Raw genomic sequence first — 19,928 nt, 5'->3', positions numbered from 1 at the left:
CTTGCTTCATGAACTCAGCTCGTTGTTTCCAGAGACCCTCTGGTCACACCCTTGGTCTGTGCTGCTCCCAGTGCCTGTAGGTAGACATGTCACATCTCCTCCCAGTGCTGCATCTTGGTGCTGCACTCCTGCATGGTAGGTGGGCAGGTTGTGCCCCTTCCCAATGCCGTGTCCAGGTGCAGCAGTCCTCCACAATAGTTGGGTTGGTTGCTCCCATATTCAGTGCAACTCCCCACTCCACATCTGTTCCACACTCTGTGGGTGGGCTTGAGGCAAATGGCCACACCAGCCCTAGTCCCTGCTCTTTGCCAGAACTTTGCTCCTTGTTCATTTGTCTTAGAGGTGTGAGTTTGTAGAGGCACCAGGACAGAAACTTCCTATATGTGTGGGGATGTAAACAAGTCTCAGTCCCACCTATGAGGTTGCAGAACTGCCAGGTACATATTCAGGTTTCAACCCCATGTCTGCCTGGGTGGGTATGATGGCTGTGGCTGAGCCTCATCTCTCTTATTCTGAGAAATCACCAGTTATGTTGCCATAAGTCAGCAGAAACAAAGGACGAAACACCCCTTCCCTCAGGCAAGCCAGCAATATTGCTTTGCTTTATTTTTTTTCTTATTTTATGGGAGGCCCAGGCTGTTCTGACCTGTATACAATCCAAGCAGATGTCCACAGCACACTGCAGTCCCCCAGGGTTACCTATGTACAGTCATCCAGAGTCTGCCTGGATCCAGCAGCCTGTCCCTTCCCATCCCTGATTCACTTCTAGGTTTGGGGGTTGTTGTCACACTTTGTGCCCATTTAACTTAATTCTGTCAGTCAAGGGTGGTTCTGTACACATCTGGGCCTCAGAGGTTCCCTGTCCATCCTGCTGACCTCTCCGTTGGAAAGAGGGAGACCCAGTCAACCAGCACTATCCCTCCTTTGCTGCTCCCTCTTCAAAGGACCAACCCCAAGCCATTTTGCATTTTCTTCCTTCTTTTTTCCTTTTCTCCTACCAGATTGGTGGCACATTTTGTCTTTTGAAGATGGCAATGTTTTATCAAAGTTCAGCAGATGTCCTGAGTGGATGGGTGTGTCTGTGAATGTCAGTCTTGGTGAATTTATTGGAGAGGATAAGATACAAGCATCCTTCTACTCCACTATCTTGGCCTTTCTGCAAGAATATACACTCTTAATAATTTTGTCATAAGGTTATTTTTAACTATGGGTGGTTGCCATGTCTTCCTTCCACGCCTTTTGCCTGTTATCCCCTTTGTTGGTGGTGTGGCTGGTGTTCTGGTGGCCTGAATCTGCCCTGGCTATTGAGCAGGAGCTCCTTTTTTTCCTGTGGTTGTCACACTCCTGCCCATAACCTGCTGTGAAAACTCCACTTGCTGGTTCCAGAGGCCGTCTAGTCGTGCCCCTGGTCTGTGTCCCAGCATCTGTAAATGGGTGGTCTGCACCCCCCACCAGATGCCTGGTCCCAGGACCACACTTGTGCAAGGTAGTTGGCAGGTAGCTCCCCTGCCGCATTAGGTCCATGCTTTGTAGGTGGACTCAGAGGAAACAGCTGCACTAGCCCTCACCCCTGCTCTGTTCCAGAACACTGCTTCTTGTGCATTTGTCTTAGAAGAGTCAACTCAGAGAGGCATCGGTGTGTAATGGTCCCTTCTTCTTGGGACTGTAAACAAATCTCATTCCCACCTATGAGATTGTGGAGCCCCTAGGTAGGGATTTGGGTTTTGACCCCTCCTCTACCTGGGAACCATGCACCAGAAAATATAGTGGCTATGGCTGAGCCTTGACTCTCTTCTCCCAAGAAGTCTCCAATAATGTCACTGTGGGTCTGCGGACACAAAGGCTATGGCTACCCTTCCTCCCAGGGCACACCAGCAGTGTTTTCTGCCTTTTTTTTTTGTATTTTATGGGGGACCCAGGCTATTCTGAATACTCTCCCAGCCATGGCACACAGAACATTGCAGTCCCCCAAGTTTTCCTCTGTAGAGTCAGCCCAAGTCCTCTGCTCAACTCAGACAGCCTGTCCCATCCCACACCTGCTGGTTCGCATCTAGGGCTGGGGATCGTTGGGACCCTTTGTGCCCCATTAACTTATTTCTGTCAGTCAAAGTCTATTCTATACAGATCTGAGCCTGTGAGGTTCCATCTCCATCCTGCTGAACTGGCCAATGGAGTTGGAGAGACCCAGTGTATTAATGCTATTCCTCCTTTGCAGCTCCCTCCCCATTGGAATGGTCCAGAACTATTTTCCTTTTTCTTCTTTTCTCCTGTTCTCCCACCAGATTTGTGGAAAATTTTATCTTTTGAAGAAGTCAATATTCTGTCAAAGTTCAGCAGGTGTTCTGGGTGGTGGGTGTGTCTGTGGATGTCACTCTTGGTGAATTTGTGGGAGAGGGTGAGCTCTGAGCATCCTTTTTACTCCACCATCTTTCCTCCTCCTTCACTCTTTTTCTTTTGATTGGAACATTTAGTCCATTGACATTTATAGTAGCTATTTTATAGATGTGGGTTTATTGCCATTTTGAAATTTGTTTTCCAGTTGATTTTGGTAATTATTTGTTTCTTTCTTTTAATTATTTTTATTTTTGTGGTTTGATAAATTCCTTTTCTATTAGCTTGGTTTCTTTTTGGGTTTTATGACTCTAATATATACTTCTGATTTGTGGTTACCTTGTCATTCAAGTATGGTAACCCCTTACTTCATCTGTTTGGTTTTAGTTGATAGTCATGTGGGCTCAAGTGCATCCTAAAAAGAAAGAAGACAAAGAGAAAAAAGGAAAAAAAAGAGAAAAAAATATATATTCTCTTGCTCTCCTCTTCCACCTTTCATGATTTTGCTATTCTCTCTTTCTTGTTTGCCTTCTTGTTTTCTTTATTGACTTACTGACTTATTTATATCCTCATGTTTTCCCTTGCAACTCACTGTATTTATCGCATTTCCAATTATGGTTTCTTAATTTCTATAGCTTCCTGTTTATTTTTTATTTAGATTAGAACTTTCAAATTGTTTTTTAGCATAGATTTAGTACTGCTGAATTCTTTTAGTTTTTGCTTGTCTGTGAAAATCTTTCTCTCTTTCTGTTCTAAAGGATAGTCTTTCTAGATAGAATATCCTAGTTTGCAGCCTTTTTCTTATTCAGGACTTTGAATACATCTTGCCACTCCCTTCTGGCCAGAAGATTTTAGGTAGTGAAATCAGCTGAATGCTTATGGGACTCCCTTGTAACAAACACTTTGTTTTTCTCTCACTGCCTTTAGAATATTTTATTTTACTTTAACCATTTTAACTATAGTATGTCTTGGTGTAGGTCTGTTTGGTTTCTCCTTGTTTGGGACCCTCTGTGCCTCCTGTACTTGGATAATTCTTTCCTTCTTAAGGTTTGGAAAGTTTTCAGTCATGATTTCTTTAACTATCTTTTCAATCCCACTTTCTCTTTCTTCTCCTTCTGGGACTCACCATTATGCATAGGCTGGCACACTTTATATTATCTTGCTTTAATTGGTTTTTATTGACTTTTCTGTCTGCTGTTCTTTTTGGGTTATTTCTTTTATCTTGTCTCCTAAGTCATTTATTCATTCCTCTGCATTATCTAGTCTTCTTTTGATTGCCTGTAGTTGAATTTTCTATTTTTAACTAGCTCTTCTTTATAGTTTAAATTTTCTTTTTAAAGTTTTCTGTCTCTATTGATAGTCTCTTTTAGTTCTTTCAGTGAGTTGATCATTTCCTTTTTGAAATCTAGTAGACTATCAAAGTCTATTTTACTGATTGTTCTTTCAGGGGATTTCTCTTGTTCTTTTAATTGAAAGTGGTTCCTCGGCTTCTTTATTTTACTTATATTTCTCTGGCTCTATGTATTTCTTTTAGACCCGTTTCTGAGCTGTGATATGTAGTAGGCAGGGTTGGAGCAATTCAGTTGTGAAGAAGAATAGGCAGAAGATGTTCACTGGGGAGTTCTCTCTGTGGTGTTGCCTGTCACTTGTTATGCAGACTTACAAAGTACTATTTGTTGATGTTGGCTTTATCCCTGCCTTAGCTATGGGAATGTCAGCCACCTACTCTGGTGCCCCTCAGGTTCTGAGCCCCAGGAAACATCAGTGCAGATCCAGCAGTGTCAGTCCCTTGGACCTGCCTTAGCAAGTGTGCAGTCACACACATGAATTTGTGGTCCACTACAGGTTCACCTCAAACCCCAATCCCGCACCCACATATGGAACCATACACCACCCTGTTGTAAATACCCTCACTGGCCACCCTTCTTGAGTCAGAACTCCACTCACTGCTTGTAAGTCTCAGAGGTGTGGATCCACAAAGTGACCAGATACAGCAAATCTACCCTCTCTGCCTGGGGCTGTAAACAAATCTCAGTCCTGCCTGTGAAGTTGCAATGGCACAGGGTATGGAGTCAACATTCAGCTCTGCCTTTGTGCAGCAGTGTTGGCTATCACCAAGCCCCATTTCTCTTCTCATGAGAACACACCAACAATGGAGCCAAGTGGAGAAAGTGACTTTGGCACAGCTGTGTTTCATTCCTCCCCCATTATACCAACATTGGTGCTTTTTTATGAGAGTTTCAGTCTGTTCTGTTCCACACACACACACACAGCCAGAGCTCACACTGCCCTCTAGTTTCCTGAGGCTGCCTCTCTGCAGTGTGACCCAGCCCTCTGCCTGGGCTCTTCACTGACTCCAGTAGCCAGTTCTGGCTCATCCCTGCTAGCTCATGTCTAGGGCTGGTCATCACAGGGACCCTCTGTGTCAGTTTTCCCCAGGTCTGCCTGCCATGCAGTTGCCACTGTCTCCTCCAAACCTTGGAAGCTCTGCTTCTTTCCTAGCTGATCTCCCAGCTAGAGAGGTTGTGTCCCAGTGTGAGTGTGCCTTTCTTCCTATGCTACTCTTTCCCTGCAGGATCAGTTCTGCACTGAATTTTTCTTTTCTCTTTTTACTCCTTGCCATATTTTGTGAGTATCTTCCTGTATTTCAAAATAAGAGACACTCTACCAGAGTTCAGGAGGTTTCTGTGCAATTCAATGTTTTTGTAGATGTAATTCTTTGCGTATTTGTGGGAGAGGTCAAGCTGTGAGTCTGTCTACTCTGCCATTTTGGCTCCTTCAAATTTTAAAATAGGGCTAGGTCTTTCTTAATTACTCTTAACAAGCTGTTGTAGTTTTCAGCGTACATGTCTTGTAATTTTTCCTTGCCTCTATTGGATGCTGATTCAGAACATACACAACCTTCTGGAGAAACCTGTCCCACCCTGCCATTTACTGCCAAATAGCTGGCCTGTGTCTGAGTCACCAAAAGGTTTTGTTCTTTATCTGATTCTTAATTCTTTAGAATTTATCATTTTACTCTCATAAATGCTGATTGTACTTGTAACAAATATTTTAAAATAAAAATAATAAACTTTATTCTATAGGTGAAATATGAATGAATCTCAAGTAACATATGCTTTTAATACCTTAGAATTAGTAAAGCAACATAGATACATTATAAACGCTTGAAATGTTGCCTAAAGGAAAAGTGCAGAGATTTGCAAATCCCACTCCCAGAAGTGACCGTCATTAATGGTTTGGTGACCATCTCTCAGTCTCTATCTCTCTCATTCTCTCTGCCTCTGTCTCTCACACACCACAAGATTCATTTACATCTATGATGATTTGACACATATGTGGTCATAGAGATGGCATCTTGGATGTAGATGATGGATTAACAGGCATCCAAACTGAGGGCTTCCTTGACATCAGGTAAAGACCTAGCACTCATTTTTCCAGCTGCACAATAATCATTCCTCCATCTGAACCAGAACTGATGAATCCTACCCCCTCTCCATGAACATTAGTGTTGCTTCCATTTCCCTAGTAGTTTAAACAGGACTGTGATGAACATCCTTGAAAAGACATCTTTGAAAAATTGTGCAAGAATTTTAGTATGATCAACGGTAAGCATTAGCACTGCTCGAAAAGTGGTGCACTTGTGGATCTGTGATGCATCCTGCATACTGTTCTCCCAGAGAGGATAGTCTGCTCACTCTTCCCTCCAGGGGATCTACTGTGGCCTCTGTCTCCTCATGTTGTCACTAGAGCTGGTTGTCACCAGGCTAAAGGCCTGCCAGTGTGATATTGACCAATGCTGTCTCCGAAGTGTGAACATCTTGCATTCTCACTTGCGAGGTCGAGCATCTCTAATATACACTGGCCACCTGCATTGCCTCTTGTTGGAATTGCATGTGTTTGTTCTGTTTCTGTTTAGAACACAGTGTTTCAAGATATTTTTGGACCACAGGGATGTGAAACCTTTCTCTGACTTTAGGTTATGAAAAATGATATTTCCATGTTGTGGTTTGTCTTTCATGGATTTTGATTATTATTATTATTTTTTATTTTGTTAGGTTATGTTTTGCCACAGGAAGAGCTAAGCATCTCCCTCCTGGCTCTGGTTTCACACAAAGAATAGCAGTGCCTATCTCGAGATTATGCACATAGTTACTAAAAATATTCATTTTGTACATCTCATCTTTAATCCACCTGTATTTCCCTTTGAAATAACCAAAATGCTACTTCAAGTGAAAAAAAAACACCAATCCCTTGTTAAAATATGAGAGCAGACACAAACAGCCATCTTTTGTATGATTTCATTGATAGGGAACATCCAGTGTAGGGAAAGACACACAGAGAGAAAGAGGATTAGAGCTTGTCAGGGGTTGGGGGAGGGAGAAAAGAGAATGTGTGCTTTAGATACGGGGTTTTATTTTGAGGAAAGAAACAGTCTGAAACTAGACAGTGACGATGGTTACACAGCATTGTGAATGCACTTACTGCTCCTGAATTGCACAATTTAAAATGGAAAAAACATCTAAATTTCATTATGGTAAGCTTAAAACATAAAAATAGATGGTACTCTAAATGACATGAAAGAAAACAAGGAAATGACAGAAAAAAGAAACAAAAATGATGCCAGGAGAAGGGACGTAAAGTTCGGGTCTGGGAGTGGGTTGATTCTTAGAATTAGATGACAGTGTTGGTGGTTGCAGAGACATCTCAGCCTGTAGGGGTGGTGATGCCTGAATTGGCTCTGGGCCTCATAGAAGTATGTGTGTTGGTGCAGGAGGAGCTACAAAATCAGGCTCAGGGTCTCCCTGCAGGACTGGTAATGTAACCTGGCTCTAGGTCACCTGTAGGGCTAGTCCTACAGTCTGCAGAGCTGGTGGGATGTGACACGGTCCTGTGTGTATTGCAGGTGCAGGCTCGGGTTCCCCAGCAGGGTTGTTAGAATGGGACACAGTCCTGGGTCTCCTGAAGGAGCCATCTCAGGATCTCATGCAAGACCAGGCTCAGGGTATCCTTGTAAGGCTTGTGGAATGAGACCCCATCATTTATCTCCTGCAGCAGCAGATTCAGGGTGTCCCTGCAAGGTTTTGCAATTTCACCCTGCTCTATAACTCCTGCAGGAGCAGGCTTGGACTGTCCCTGCTGGGTTATTGGAATATGACCCATCTCTGATTCTCTTTCAGAAGCAGGCTCAGGGTCCCCCTACAGGGCTAGTCAATTTTGTTCCAGTCTTAGGTCCTTTGCAGGTGCAGTACTGGGGTCTCCCTTCAGGGCTGGTGAAATGTGACTCAGCTGTTGGTCTCTTGCAGAAACAGGAAGAGTTTCTCCCTGCAAGCCTTGTGGAATGAGACCCAGTGCTGGGTCTCCTACAGGAGCATGCTCGGGGTCTACATGCAGGGCTAGTGGAATTGGACCTGGCTAATGGTGTCCCTGCAGTGCTGCTGGAATTGTTGCAATTCTTGGGTGTCTTGAAGGTGTAGGCTCTAAGTCTCCCTGCATTGCTAGTGAAATGTGACCCAGTTGTGGTTCTCCTGAAGGGACAGACTCAGGGTTTCCCTGCAGGGCTGGTGGATGGGACATAGTCCTGGGTCTCCTGGAGGAGCAGGCTCATGTTGCAACATGACGAATCTCAGGTTCTCCTGCAGGAGTAGGCTTGGGGCCTTCCTGAAGGGCTAGTGGAATTGGACATGGCTCATGGTCTCCCTGCAGTGCCATTGGAATTGGTCCAATTCTTGGGTCTTTTGAAGGTGTAGGTTGCAGGCTGATAAATTACCTGTAGGGCTGGTGGAATGTGACATGGCTCTTAGTCTAATGCTAGAGCTGATTCAGGGTCTTTCCACAGGGTTGGTAGAATTGGTCCCAGGCCTGGGTCTCCTGCATGTGCAGGCTCTGGTATCCCTGTAGGGCTTGTGGAATGTGACTGGGTTTCTGTTTCCTGCAGGGGCAGGCTCAGAGTCTCCTTGCAGTGTTGCTGGAATGGCACATGGTTCTGAGTTTCCTGCAACAGCAGGCTTATGTCCTTCCTGCATGGCTAGTTGAATATGACTCAGACCTTGGTCACTTGCAGGAGCAGGCTAGTTTTCTCACTGCTGGGATGGTGGAATCAGACCCTGTCCTGAGTCTTCTGCAGAAGCAGCTCCAGGTCTTCCTGCAGGGCTGTTGGAACATGACCCATCACTGGTTCTGCTTCAGGAGTAGGCACAGAGTCTCCTTGCAAGGATAGTGTAATTGGTCCCAGCTCAGGGATCACTACAGGGCTGATTAAATGTGTCCTGGCTCTGTGGTTCCTGCAAGTGTAGATTCTGTGTCTCCCTTCAGGGTTGGTTTAGTGGGACCCATTCCTGGGTCTCCATGTAGTAGTAGGCTCAGAGTCTCCCTGCAGGGCTGGTGGAATGGGCCCCTTCTCTAGGTCACCTGCCAGAACAGATTTGGACTCTGCCTTCAGGTTGGTGGAATTGGGCCTGTTCTTGCATCTCCTGCAGGAGCAGGCCTTGGGTCTTCCTGGAAGAATACTGTAATATGACCCATCTCTGGTTCTCTTGCAGGAGAAGCTCATGGTCTCCCTAGAAGGTTAGCAGAATTTGTCCCATTCCTTGGTCCAAGGCTCAGGGTATCCCTGCAAGGTTGGTGGGATGGGACCTAGTCCTGTGTCTCCTGCAGTAGCAGGTTCTGTTCTCTTTGCAGGGCTGGTGGAATGTGACTCCACCCTGTGGTTCTTTTGCAGATGCAGGCTCAGGGACCCCACCAGAACTGATGGCTCTTAGTCTCCTATGGGAGCAGGTGAGGGATTCCCTGGAGAGCTGTTGGAATTGGTCCCAGTCCTGGGTCTCTTACAATTGCAGGCTCAGTGTCTCCCTGGAGGGTTTGTTGAATATGACTTGGCTGTGGGTATGCTGCAGGAGCAAGCTCAGTGTTTCCATACAGGGTTGGTGGAATGGGATCTAGTTCTGGCTCTCCTGCAGGAGGAGGCTGGGGTTCTCCCTGGAGAGGCTGATGGAATTGGACTGGGATGTCTGTCTCCTGCAGGAGCAAGCCTATGGATTACCTGCAGAGCTGGTAGAATGTCACACAACTCTTGTTCTTCTGCAGGAGCTGGCTCATATTCTCTGTGAATGGCTTGGTCTCCCCCAGGAGCAGGTTTGTAGTCTCACTACAGGGCTGGTGTTATGTGACCCGCACTGTGTTTTCTGCAGATACAGTCTTAGTGTTTGACTGCAGGTTTGGTGGAATGGGACTAAGTTCTGGGTTTCCTGGAGTAGCAGGCTCACGGTCTCCCTTCTGGGGTATTGGAATGTGACCCAGTCATGTGTTTCCTGCCGAAGTGGCCTCAGGATATCCCTGCAGGGCTGTTGGAATTGTACCTCACTGTGTATCACCTGCAGGATAAGGTTTGTGCTCTCCCAGCAAGGCTGGCGTATTTGGACCTATTCCTGGGTCTCCTGCAGAAGCAGGCTTTCAGTCTTCCTGCAGGGCTTCTGGAATATGACATATCTCTAATTTTCCTGCAGGATCAGGCTTGTGGGTCACCCAGCAAGGCTAGTGGAATTGGACCCACTTCAAGGTCTTAGTGCATGATTGATGGAATGGGACCCAGTCCTGGGTCTCCTGCAGGAATTGGCTCAGAGTCTTCCTGCAGGACTGGTGAAATTGGACCAATTCCTGAGTCTCCTGCAGGAGGAGGCCCTGCATCTTCCTGGAGGGATGGTGGAAAATGACAGAGATCTGTTTCTCCTGCAGAAACAGGCTCAAGGTCTCCCTACAAGGCTAGTGTAATTGGACACATTCCTGGATCCATTGCAAGTGAAGGCATGATGGTCTTCCTACGCAGCTGGTGGAATGTGATTCGGCTCTCAGTCTCCTGCAGGAGTAGGCTTAGGGTCTCCTTGAAAGATTGGTGAAATGGGACACAGTGCTGAGTCTCCTGCAGTAGCAGGCTCAGGTTCTCCCTACAGTATTGGTAAAATTGGACCTGGATCTAATTCTCCTGCAGTAGCACACTGAGGGTATACCTGCATGGCTGGTTTAGTGTGAAGGAACAGCAAGTCTTAATACATTGGCCCACTCCTGGGAAAAGGATAAACAGGGCTTGGTGCATGGTCTCTTGTATTGTCTGAAAAAGCCCCTTGAGATGTGTTGATTCTGATGACCTCTTCCAAGAACTTGAACACTTTTAGAATCTGCCCATTCATCTTGTTTAGACTGAAGGAATCTGCCTTTCATCAGTTCTTGGAATAGAGATCAACACAAAAGGAAAGAGGGAAGAAAAAAATACCAATCTATCTGTTGAGAAATCAGCTGAAGACATTAAAAAGTTCTCTTGCAATACACTTGTTTCTATTTTGGTGCAATTAGAATCATTTCCTTATTATCAATTTTTGCCATTTAAATTAGAATATATATTGTCGTAGGCCTACTGGGGTTCGTTATGCTTGGACGCTCTGTGCTTGTTGTGTTGAGATAGCCGGTTCTATATTTGGTTTAAGAAAATTTCAGTCTGATTTCTTCAAATACCTTTTCAAACCATTTGTCTTTATTCTTTTCCATGTGGGATCCCTATGAGTCATACACTGGTATGTTTTCTCTTATCCCAGATTTCATTTGCATTGCTTGCATTGGTTTTCACTAGCTTTTCTATGTCGTGTTCTGACTGAGTGATTGCGGTTATCCTGTTTTCTAAGCCATTTATTTGTTCCTGTGCATTATCTAGTCCGATTTGGACTGTCTTTAGCTTAGCTATTCTCACCATTGAGTTTTCTGATTATATTTGGCTCATCTAAAGTGTTTCTCTTTCCATTTATACTAGCCTGCATTTGTATTCATAGACTCAAGATTTCCTTCAATGTTTTTATGTCCTCCCTTTTCAAGTCATGTTCTATTAAATTTTGGGGGTCTAATACATTGGATGTTCTTTCAGGAGACTCCTGTTTTTTGAAAATTTGGAATAGTTCTTTTAACTTTATTATATCTCTCTATTGCTATGGGTTAAGGACTATCAGTTATCTATTATAGACTTGAACAGCTTTTGTAAGTGAAATCATTTCTGTGCACATTTAGTTTTAATACTGTGAGGATTGTTTTTGGTATGTAATGATGCCATGCATTCCTTCTGTGTCTGTTGCCTGTTATATCTATGATTGCTACTGCGGTTTTTGTTGTGGTGAATATAACCTATTCTAGTAAAGTTAGCAGAGTGTCATTTTGGTTAAATGTTTATCATAGCTCTGACAGTGCTGGGACTACTAATTTTTGCTGGAATAGAGGTTTCCAAATGGTTTCTGGGCTGCAGGCTGGATATGTGGAGAGGGAATTGTTCCAATACACACTCATGAAAGTGCATTCGTCCTCACTGTTGCCACGGAAAAGTCAAAATTTTATAGTGGGTTCCCTCAGGTTCTCTGCAAACAAAAATAAAAGTGGAAACAAATCTAATGATGTCACGCATTAGAACCTGCTGAAACAATCCTGCAGTGCCACAATTGGGTCCTTAGTGTAGTACTGGGTCAGCACCACAACTATAGTTTCATTAGCATGTGGTAGGCAAGGTTGATGGAAAGGCTTCAAATTCTCCTATTTTTCATCAGATCTCTGCTCCAAGAACTTTTGTCAATAAGGCATGGGAACTCAAAGGCAAGCATGGAGCATTTCAAAAACCTCTGCTTTGGACAATAAGAAATTTCAATCCTGCCTATGAAAGTTGCAGATCTTTTGGCTATAGAATCTTATTTCAACACTAAATTGCCCTGGATTCTAGAAACCAGATAAAGATGGCTCTGATTGAGACCATTTCTCCTTTATGGAGAAAATGAGCAATTATACTGTGGATGTGAAAAGACTGTGACAAAGTCCCTGGGTTACTAAGCTAATCCACAACACATATGCCAGCAGATTTAATATTAAGAGAGGACCCAGGCAGATCTGTTCTCTAGATAGTACCAACCACAGCCCAAAACAATCTCCAAACCCCTGGGAATAAATTTGTGACATCAGCCACACCCCTAACACACAGATTCCACAGGCACTCCTAGCTCAAAACTGGCAGATGCAGTCTTGGTCTGGGAATCAATTGCAGAGAAATTTTGTGATTATTGCTTTCAGTTATGTCAATCAAACGTCCACTATGCACTCTTTTAACCCTCTGCGCATCGTCTTCCATCTTAAATGACCTGTCCACTTTAGAGTGTGCATCCCAGTAAAACACAGTTTCCCCTTTACTGTTCCTTCACCAAAGGTCAGGACCTGTACTGATTTCCAATCTCTACTTTGCCTTCTACTCTTTCCAGGTTATGTGAGAATTCTTTCTGACTTTTGAAGTAAGAGGTGTTTGGCCATTATTCAGCAGGGATCCTGAGCCAAGGGCCGGGAGAGTGGATGTTTATCTTGCTGTATATATGGGAGAGAGTGAGCGAAGTTTGCACTGGTACTCTGCCAGTTTGGCATAGATAAATTAACACAATTTAGACATAACTCACAGACACTTGATCCTTGTTTAGATATTTTTCTCTATATCAATTGTGGAAGGATGTTTTCGAAGATTCCAAGTCTGACAATGTGTACATACCTCCATTGCAGACTTTCAAATAGTTAACAGAATTGAATTACATACTATGGGAAGTGTATCAAAATAAAGATAATTTTAGAAATATACTAAATCTAACTACAAGACAGAGTTGCCATATTTAGGTATCAGCTTGAAATACCCAAATAAGAAAAATACACAGAAAATATAAATTAGCAGCCAAAAGTCATGAAGGAGGCAGGTCAACACTTTTCTCTTGGTGCTTCCAACACTAAGAAAAAAAATGAAATAATTCTTAGAATCATTAACAACCACAACCATGGGTTTCCATTGTTCATGTGGTGCCCTTTCCTAATAATGGCACATACTGGTCAATGTTGGCGATTCAAGGGGCAACATTACTATTTAGGAAAGCACAAAGAAATCCAAACAATGTATTTTTATATAGGCTTGGTTTCAATAGCACTTAGAGACATTATAGATACGAGAACACTGCAAAAGTTTTGCTAGGCTATTGAGAATCATGTGCTCTTCTATGAAAGATGAGAATGTTTAATCATCCAATTATGTTGAGAAACACAATTAAACCTGACAAATATGGCAACCACATATTTGCACCCGGTACATGCCTGAAGGGAAAAATGGTCCACAAAAAATGTGTCACTACATATCTATGCCAACAATTACACTTCATTTCAATAACAGAATTATAATAGTTACAAATACTATTTTGAAAAACTGAGGATAAATAAATATTCAAATTCAGGCAAAGAATCCACTCACTTACAAAACACCGTTCACACCAAAGTAGATATAACCCCAGCATGATCTGAACCTGGGGGAGGGTCATCATTTCACAGTGTGAGCTAAGAATTCAAACCAACCTATTTTAGTCCAGAGTAGTTGACCATGGAGGAGTTCACTGTTGTGCACAGAATGTGAAGGTGGAGGAACTCTGAATCTAGGAGGGTCTTCCTGTGCTCCTACTGGCTTCAATGCAGTTCAAGGGCTGATTCTCTGAAATGTAAAACTGAGTGAAGGGGAGGGAAAAGCAAGTGCTTGAGAGCAAGGAACAACCCTGGGAAAAGGCTTAGCAGGGCTTGGTGCTTGGTCGTCTGAGTGGTTTGTAAATGCCCCGTGGAACGTTTGGAATTTCAAGACATCTTCGAAGAACATGAGAGCTTCTATCATTTCTATCTTCTCTTATGTTTTGGATGGAAGAAATCTTGGACACGTACTTGGAGCAGAGAAATAAGTACCTTCCTCAAGTGCACGTTCACATTCCACATGTTAATGACAGTATCAACGAGGCTCAATATGTCCATGAATGTCTTCCAAGCTTGGTATTCTCTACAGCTGTTTCCATGCCAGTAATATTCATTGTAGCAAAACAAATCTCATCAATGAGATCGCATCTCTCCTCAATCCGTGCAGATATCTTTTCTGCCAGATTCACTTCGTGTCTCCTATAAAGTCAAATTCTAAAGGATTGGGCAATTCTGAAAGTACCTCGGAGAATCACCAGTGAGATGATGACAGGCATTCCTTCCACTGTCTGCTCTTAAAGTTTCTGAAACTGACCCGTGAACACAGGCCATAGGGCAGCAACAGTATCTCGAACTTACACAGCTTCCCGGACCAAAGACTTAAGCCAAGCTCCACAGAGGGAGGCAGACCCTCCATCACACTGATCCACCCACAGAACTCTGCCCGGTTACCTAGGATCCACCAGCCACAACAAGCCTCGCGGTACACAACAATATTCCACCTGGAATCCAACAGATAACTGCCATCCCCAATGGCTGCTGCATCGTGTCAGTGTTGGGGGAGGGGCTGCATCCGACGAGAGGTTCCTAATGTAAATGTGATTCTACCCACTAGCATCCCATGGGCCTTTCTTCTTCCCTCTTTCTTTGGTCCAGATCTGTATGCACAGTACCAACGGAGGGAAGTGTGTCCATTTTCAGTTAATGGTTTCACACGTCTTTAAACTTTCTAACAATTCACAGCACACAGAGACCCAATAAAGGAAACTTATGTTCCTATAATATCCGTACACCCGGAACACATATCCGTCGGTTGATTTCTGCTGAAACACCCGCACTCTCAGGACATGGATCCATTTGTTTCATGGGGGCTGAAATTCCTAGAAATGAAACCAACCCCAATGTGCACTTTACTGTCTGTCTTTTTTGCCCTTAGTACACTATTGCAGAGCTAATTGTTTTTGTTATAGGCTTATGCCATTTCTTCTCTACGTAGGGAAGAATATGGCATTCATTCATCCTGTTGGAAGACTTGCAAGTCTATATCACGGACTAGGACTCTATTTTCTTCCAAATCGGCATTTGGGTTAGGTCACGATATGCTCTTAAGAATCAATATTTACGAATATGAATGCACGCCTCTGATTTCCAAATACAAGTGTGTTGAGTACATGCAAGCCGCTATACTGGGTCGATGCGTGCTGAATGATCCTTGACATCACCTTGAGTATTTTCTTTTGAATAATCATGGTTCCTTTGGTATATGTCAGCCAACCATACACAGTTGGTGCTTGTTTGTTTGTTTGTTTGAATCTTTGTTGGTCTGCATACCGTTAGTTTTGCAAAAACATCAGGCCATGAATTTCTCGGTTCGCTTCAGAGAGTCATATAAGCTGATTCACTTAAGATAGTGCTTCCAATCACCAATGATTTCCTGCTTCCCTCTCCCAACATAAGGGTTTTGATGTCCTCCTTACATTCTTCTTGTTTCTTCTTTGCTACTCATGCTCTTCTTGCATTTCCAATAAAGGTCTCTTCTTTCCACTTCACCTTGCTGATTTTTTATTCAGGGTAGTTTTCTCAACCATTTTTGTAGGATAAGATTTGAATTGCTGAATTCTTTTACGATTTGCCGGTCTGTGGAATTCTCCAGATTTGCCGATATTAGAAATGGTGGTCATGTGTCATAGGCTACCCTAGATGGCAGCATTTTCCCATTCAGGATGTGAATTATGTCCTGGCACTCCTCACTGTCCTGCAATATTGCTGCCGAGATATCAGCTGAAACCTCTCTGGAGGTTCCATTGTGACTATGTTGTTTCCTCCAGGTGCATTTTAAATCAATGGGATATTCGTGAACTTTGTTGATTTGAATCATACCGCTGCTGGAAGGTCTATAGGGATTCCACCTACTTTGGACGCTGTGTACTTCCTGAATTTGCATAGATGACTCTTTCTTGGCTTTCAGCAAGTTTCAGTCTGATATTCCAACAGATAAGTTCTCAGACATTTTTTGTTTTTTATCTCTTGCTTTTCCATCTGGGACTCTAATGAATTCTAGTCTTTCATGCCCTGTCTTAACCCAGGATTCAACACCAATGTTTTCATTGGTTTGCACTTGCTGTCCTATGTCTGCTTCTGACCGAGGGATTTCTGTTCCCCTGTCTTCACAGTCATTCACGCGTCCCCCTGCATTATCTAGTCTGCTAAGGACTGAATTTTAGCCCTGATATATTCACATCCATTGAGTTTTCTGATATACTTTGGCTCGTCTTCAGACATTATCTTCCCCCTTTTCTGGTAATATGCCTTTTGTGATTCTGAGACTCTGTTGTTCCTCAGTGATTTCCTGACCTCCATTTTCAACACTTGGTCTGGATAGCGTTTTGCAGTCTAGTTGTTTGAAAGCTTATCTTTTGGGCCTTTAATATCTTTGGAACTGGAAATGGTACATATTGCTTATTTTACTGTACTTCTTCAACTCTACTGATCACGTAATATCAGGTATATAATGTAGTCTTCTAGGGCTTTGTTAAGTGAAAATTTTAGACACTTGTCTCTACGCAATTCCATGGGATTTCTGTGAGGACAATTTCTCCTAGACATTGATGCCATATTCTGTTCCTGTGTGTGTTGTCTGGTCTATCTCCAATTGCTGGTGTTGCCTTTGTTGTGATGAACACCCCATACTATTTCGATTAGGATAACCTCATTTTGATTACGCTTATCTCACAAATCTGAAAGAGCACAGGACACATCCTCTGGTGGAAATGGAGCTTCTAAAGGTTCTCAGCTCTGCATTCTACTCTATGTTATTTTGGAGTGTTTCCAGAAGAGCAGAGTGTGAGTGCGCTTGTGCTTTTTAGTGCCACGGGAATGTCCCACTGAAACCAGTTCTTCCAAGAGCTTCTCTGTCTACAGAAACACCAGTGGAAGCATATCTATGGATGTCACACATCAGGGCCTGCTGGAATGATCCCGCAGCCCGAACTTGGTGTCCTCGCTGCCGAACCGTGCCGGTGCCATCCAAAATGTAGCATCCGCTTTTGAGAGATAAACTGAAGGACATCCTTCCTCTTCTCACACTGTGGTCTTGGACCGCACTTCCTTGTCCTCTCATCCTTGTGGCACGGGTGCACGAAGGCAACCACAGAGCTGTTGCACATCCTGTGCCTCAAACCAAACCATAATCACAGCCCAGGTTATGAATGTAGCAGATCCTAAGGCTTTTCATTCTGAATTCAAACCCAAGGCACCCTGGATCCCTCAGACCCGATGCACAATATCTCTGATTCAGCCCCACACATGCTCTATTGGCAAAATGCCAAATTGGTCTCTGGTCCTGCAGATGCACTGGGTGTGGCCATGGGACATATCGATAATTTCAACTGCGCGCACCAGGGTGGTTGCTTGCTCATTGGGGTCACAGGTCGGTTTGCTCTCTTGATAGGACCCACCACATCCCACAACGCACTCCAGATCCCTGAGACTCAGCGTGTGCCATCATCCGTAGCCCTATCCCTCCCTGAACGCTGCCTCTGCTACCTCAAATTTGGCAGCTCGGATCTTGGTCTCAGAATCAACTGTGGGGATATTTTGCACTGGAGTCTTTGAGTTCTGTCAGCCAAGCATCTGCTGTGCACTCTTCTAACACTCAGCGCATCACCTTCAGTCCCATGTCTCCTGTCCGCTTGAGAGTGTGCGTCCAAGTTAAAGAGAGTTTCACCTTTACTGCTCCATCAACAGGGCTCAGAACATGCACTGCTATCCATTCCCTGCTTTTCCTTCTCCTGCTTCCAGGTGTTCTGAGGCCTCATCCTGTCTTTGGAAGTAACAGACCTCTCTTCGGCAAGTGTCCTGTGCCAAGGGCTGGGTGAGTGGATGTTTCCATTGCTGTGTTCATGGGAGCGAGTGAGCGCAGGTTGCACTGCTTCTCTGTCAACTGGGCATCGATGAATCAACACTTTCCAGATACATTTCACAGAAATGTGATTTTTTTTTATCTCTTTGTTTCTATACAGCCGTGGTGGGAGGGATTGTCCGAAGACTCCAGTTTTGACATTGTGTTGATATCTCATTTGCAGTCTTTAAAAATTTAATAGAATTTATAGAAATGTTTTGGGAGTTATACGAAAATGAAGTTAGTTTCTGAAACATACTAAATCGACCTAGAAGCCAGACTTGTCAATTTCGGTAACATTTTGTCAGCTCTAAGGAAAACATAGACAGATAGAATGCAAAGTAGCAGTCCGAACTGTTAAAGGGGTCATGTCAGCTCTTTACTGTTGAAGCCTCCGAAACCAACAGGAACCATGAAATAACTAATGGAAACATGAAATAACCCCCAAGCTTGGATTCACTTGTGCATGTGGTGCCCTTTACTCCCGATGACACCTACTGGTCAATGTTGGCATTTCAAAGTGTAACATCCCTCTCAAGGAAAATACAAGAGGAAACGAACTAAATATATACATTTAGCTTTGAATCCAAAGAACCTAGAGGCATTATAGCTATGAGAACCCTGCTGCAGCTATGCTTGGCTACTGAGAACCAGGTGTTCTTCTATCAGTGATGAGAACGCTTAATCATCCGATCATGTTGGGTAAAGCACTTGAATGCAACCAAGTCTGCACCCCCATGATAGATTGCCCCCGGGGGCTTGACTCAATTGAAAGACGGTCCACATAAGCGGTGTCTTTCATGTCTTTGGCGACTTTTACAGTTCAGCTCACTATATGACTTCTAATATTTACCTAGACTGTCTTGAAAAACGGAGGCCTAATACAGATTCAAGTTCAGTCAAAGATTCCCCTCACTTACCACACTCCCTTCACCCCAGAGAAGACATAAACCCAGCATTTGCTGAATCTAGCGGAAGGCCATCGTTTCTTTGTGGGAGCTAAGTATTCAATACCTATCTATTTCATACGAGAGCATTTGACCTTTATGGGGTTCCCTGTTGTTCACAGAGGATGAAGCTAGAGGAACTCTGATTCTAGGAGGGACTTGCTCTTCTCTTACTGGCTTCATTGCAGCTCAGGTACTGATCCCTCAAAATGGATGCCTGAGTGGAGGGGAGGGAAGAGCAAGTGGTTGATAGCTAGGCCCAAACCTGGGAAAAGGCTTACCTGGGCTTGGTGCACTTTGATCTGAATGGCTTGGAATTGCCCCTTGGGTCGTGTGGATTATCTGACCTCTTTCAAGAACATGAGCGTTTTTATCATCTCTGCCATCTCTTCTCTTTAGACGTCAGGGATCTTGGACCCGTTCTTGGAGCAGAGAATTGAGGAACTTCCTCCAGTCCACGGTGGCCCTCCGTAGGTTTCTGCTAGTATCAGCGAGGTTCAATATGTCTTATGAATGCCTTTCAAGCCTGCTATACTCTACAGCTGTCTCCAGGCCAGTATTCTCTATTGTAGCAGAACATCTCTCATCAATGTGTTCGCATCTCTCCTCAATCCGTGCAGCCATGTTTTCGGCCAGCTTCTCTTCGTGTCTCCCATAAAGTCGACTTCAACAGGACTGGGCAAGTCTGAAAGGACCTCGGAGCCTCTCCAGTAAGCTGAAGACAGGCAGATCTTCCACTGTCTGCCCTTTCAGGTTCTGGAAACTGACCCGTGAACTCAGGTCTTTGGGCAGCAGCAGTATCTCGAACTGACACAGCTTCCCGGACCAAAGACCTAAGCCAAGCTCCACAGAGGGCGGCAGCCCCTCCATCGCACTCATCCACCCACAGAACTCTGCCCGGTTACCTAGGATCCACCAGCCACAACAAGCCTCGCGGTACACACCAACATTCCACCTGGAATCCAACGGCT

The 19,928-nt window shown here is 44.1% G+C and overlaps 1 protein-coding gene across 1 annotated transcript in view; it reads left to right on the top strand.

Annotated features, from left to right (window-relative positions):
* Nucleotides 1–19,594, top strand: part of LOC140692112 (uncharacterized) — a 56,675-nt gene extending 37,081 nt beyond the window's left edge. The window contains exon 19 of the mRNA XM_072956904.1: nt 19,357–19,594. The gene's annotated coding sequence lies outside the window, so the exon portion shown is untranslated. The remainder of the gene's footprint in view (nt 1–19,356) is intronic.
* Nucleotides 19,595–19,928: the final 334 nt, after the last annotated feature.

Source organism: Vicugna pacos, unplaced genomic scaffold, assembly GCF_048564905.1.
Source record: "Vicugna pacos unplaced genomic scaffold, VicPac4 SAC-SAT, whole genome shotgun sequence".
NCBI lineage: Eukaryota > Metazoa > Chordata > Mammalia > Artiodactyla > Camelidae > Vicugna > Vicugna pacos.
The sequence above is the reverse complement of the archived record's forward strand: the minus strand, read 5'-3'. Positions and strand labels throughout refer to the sequence as shown.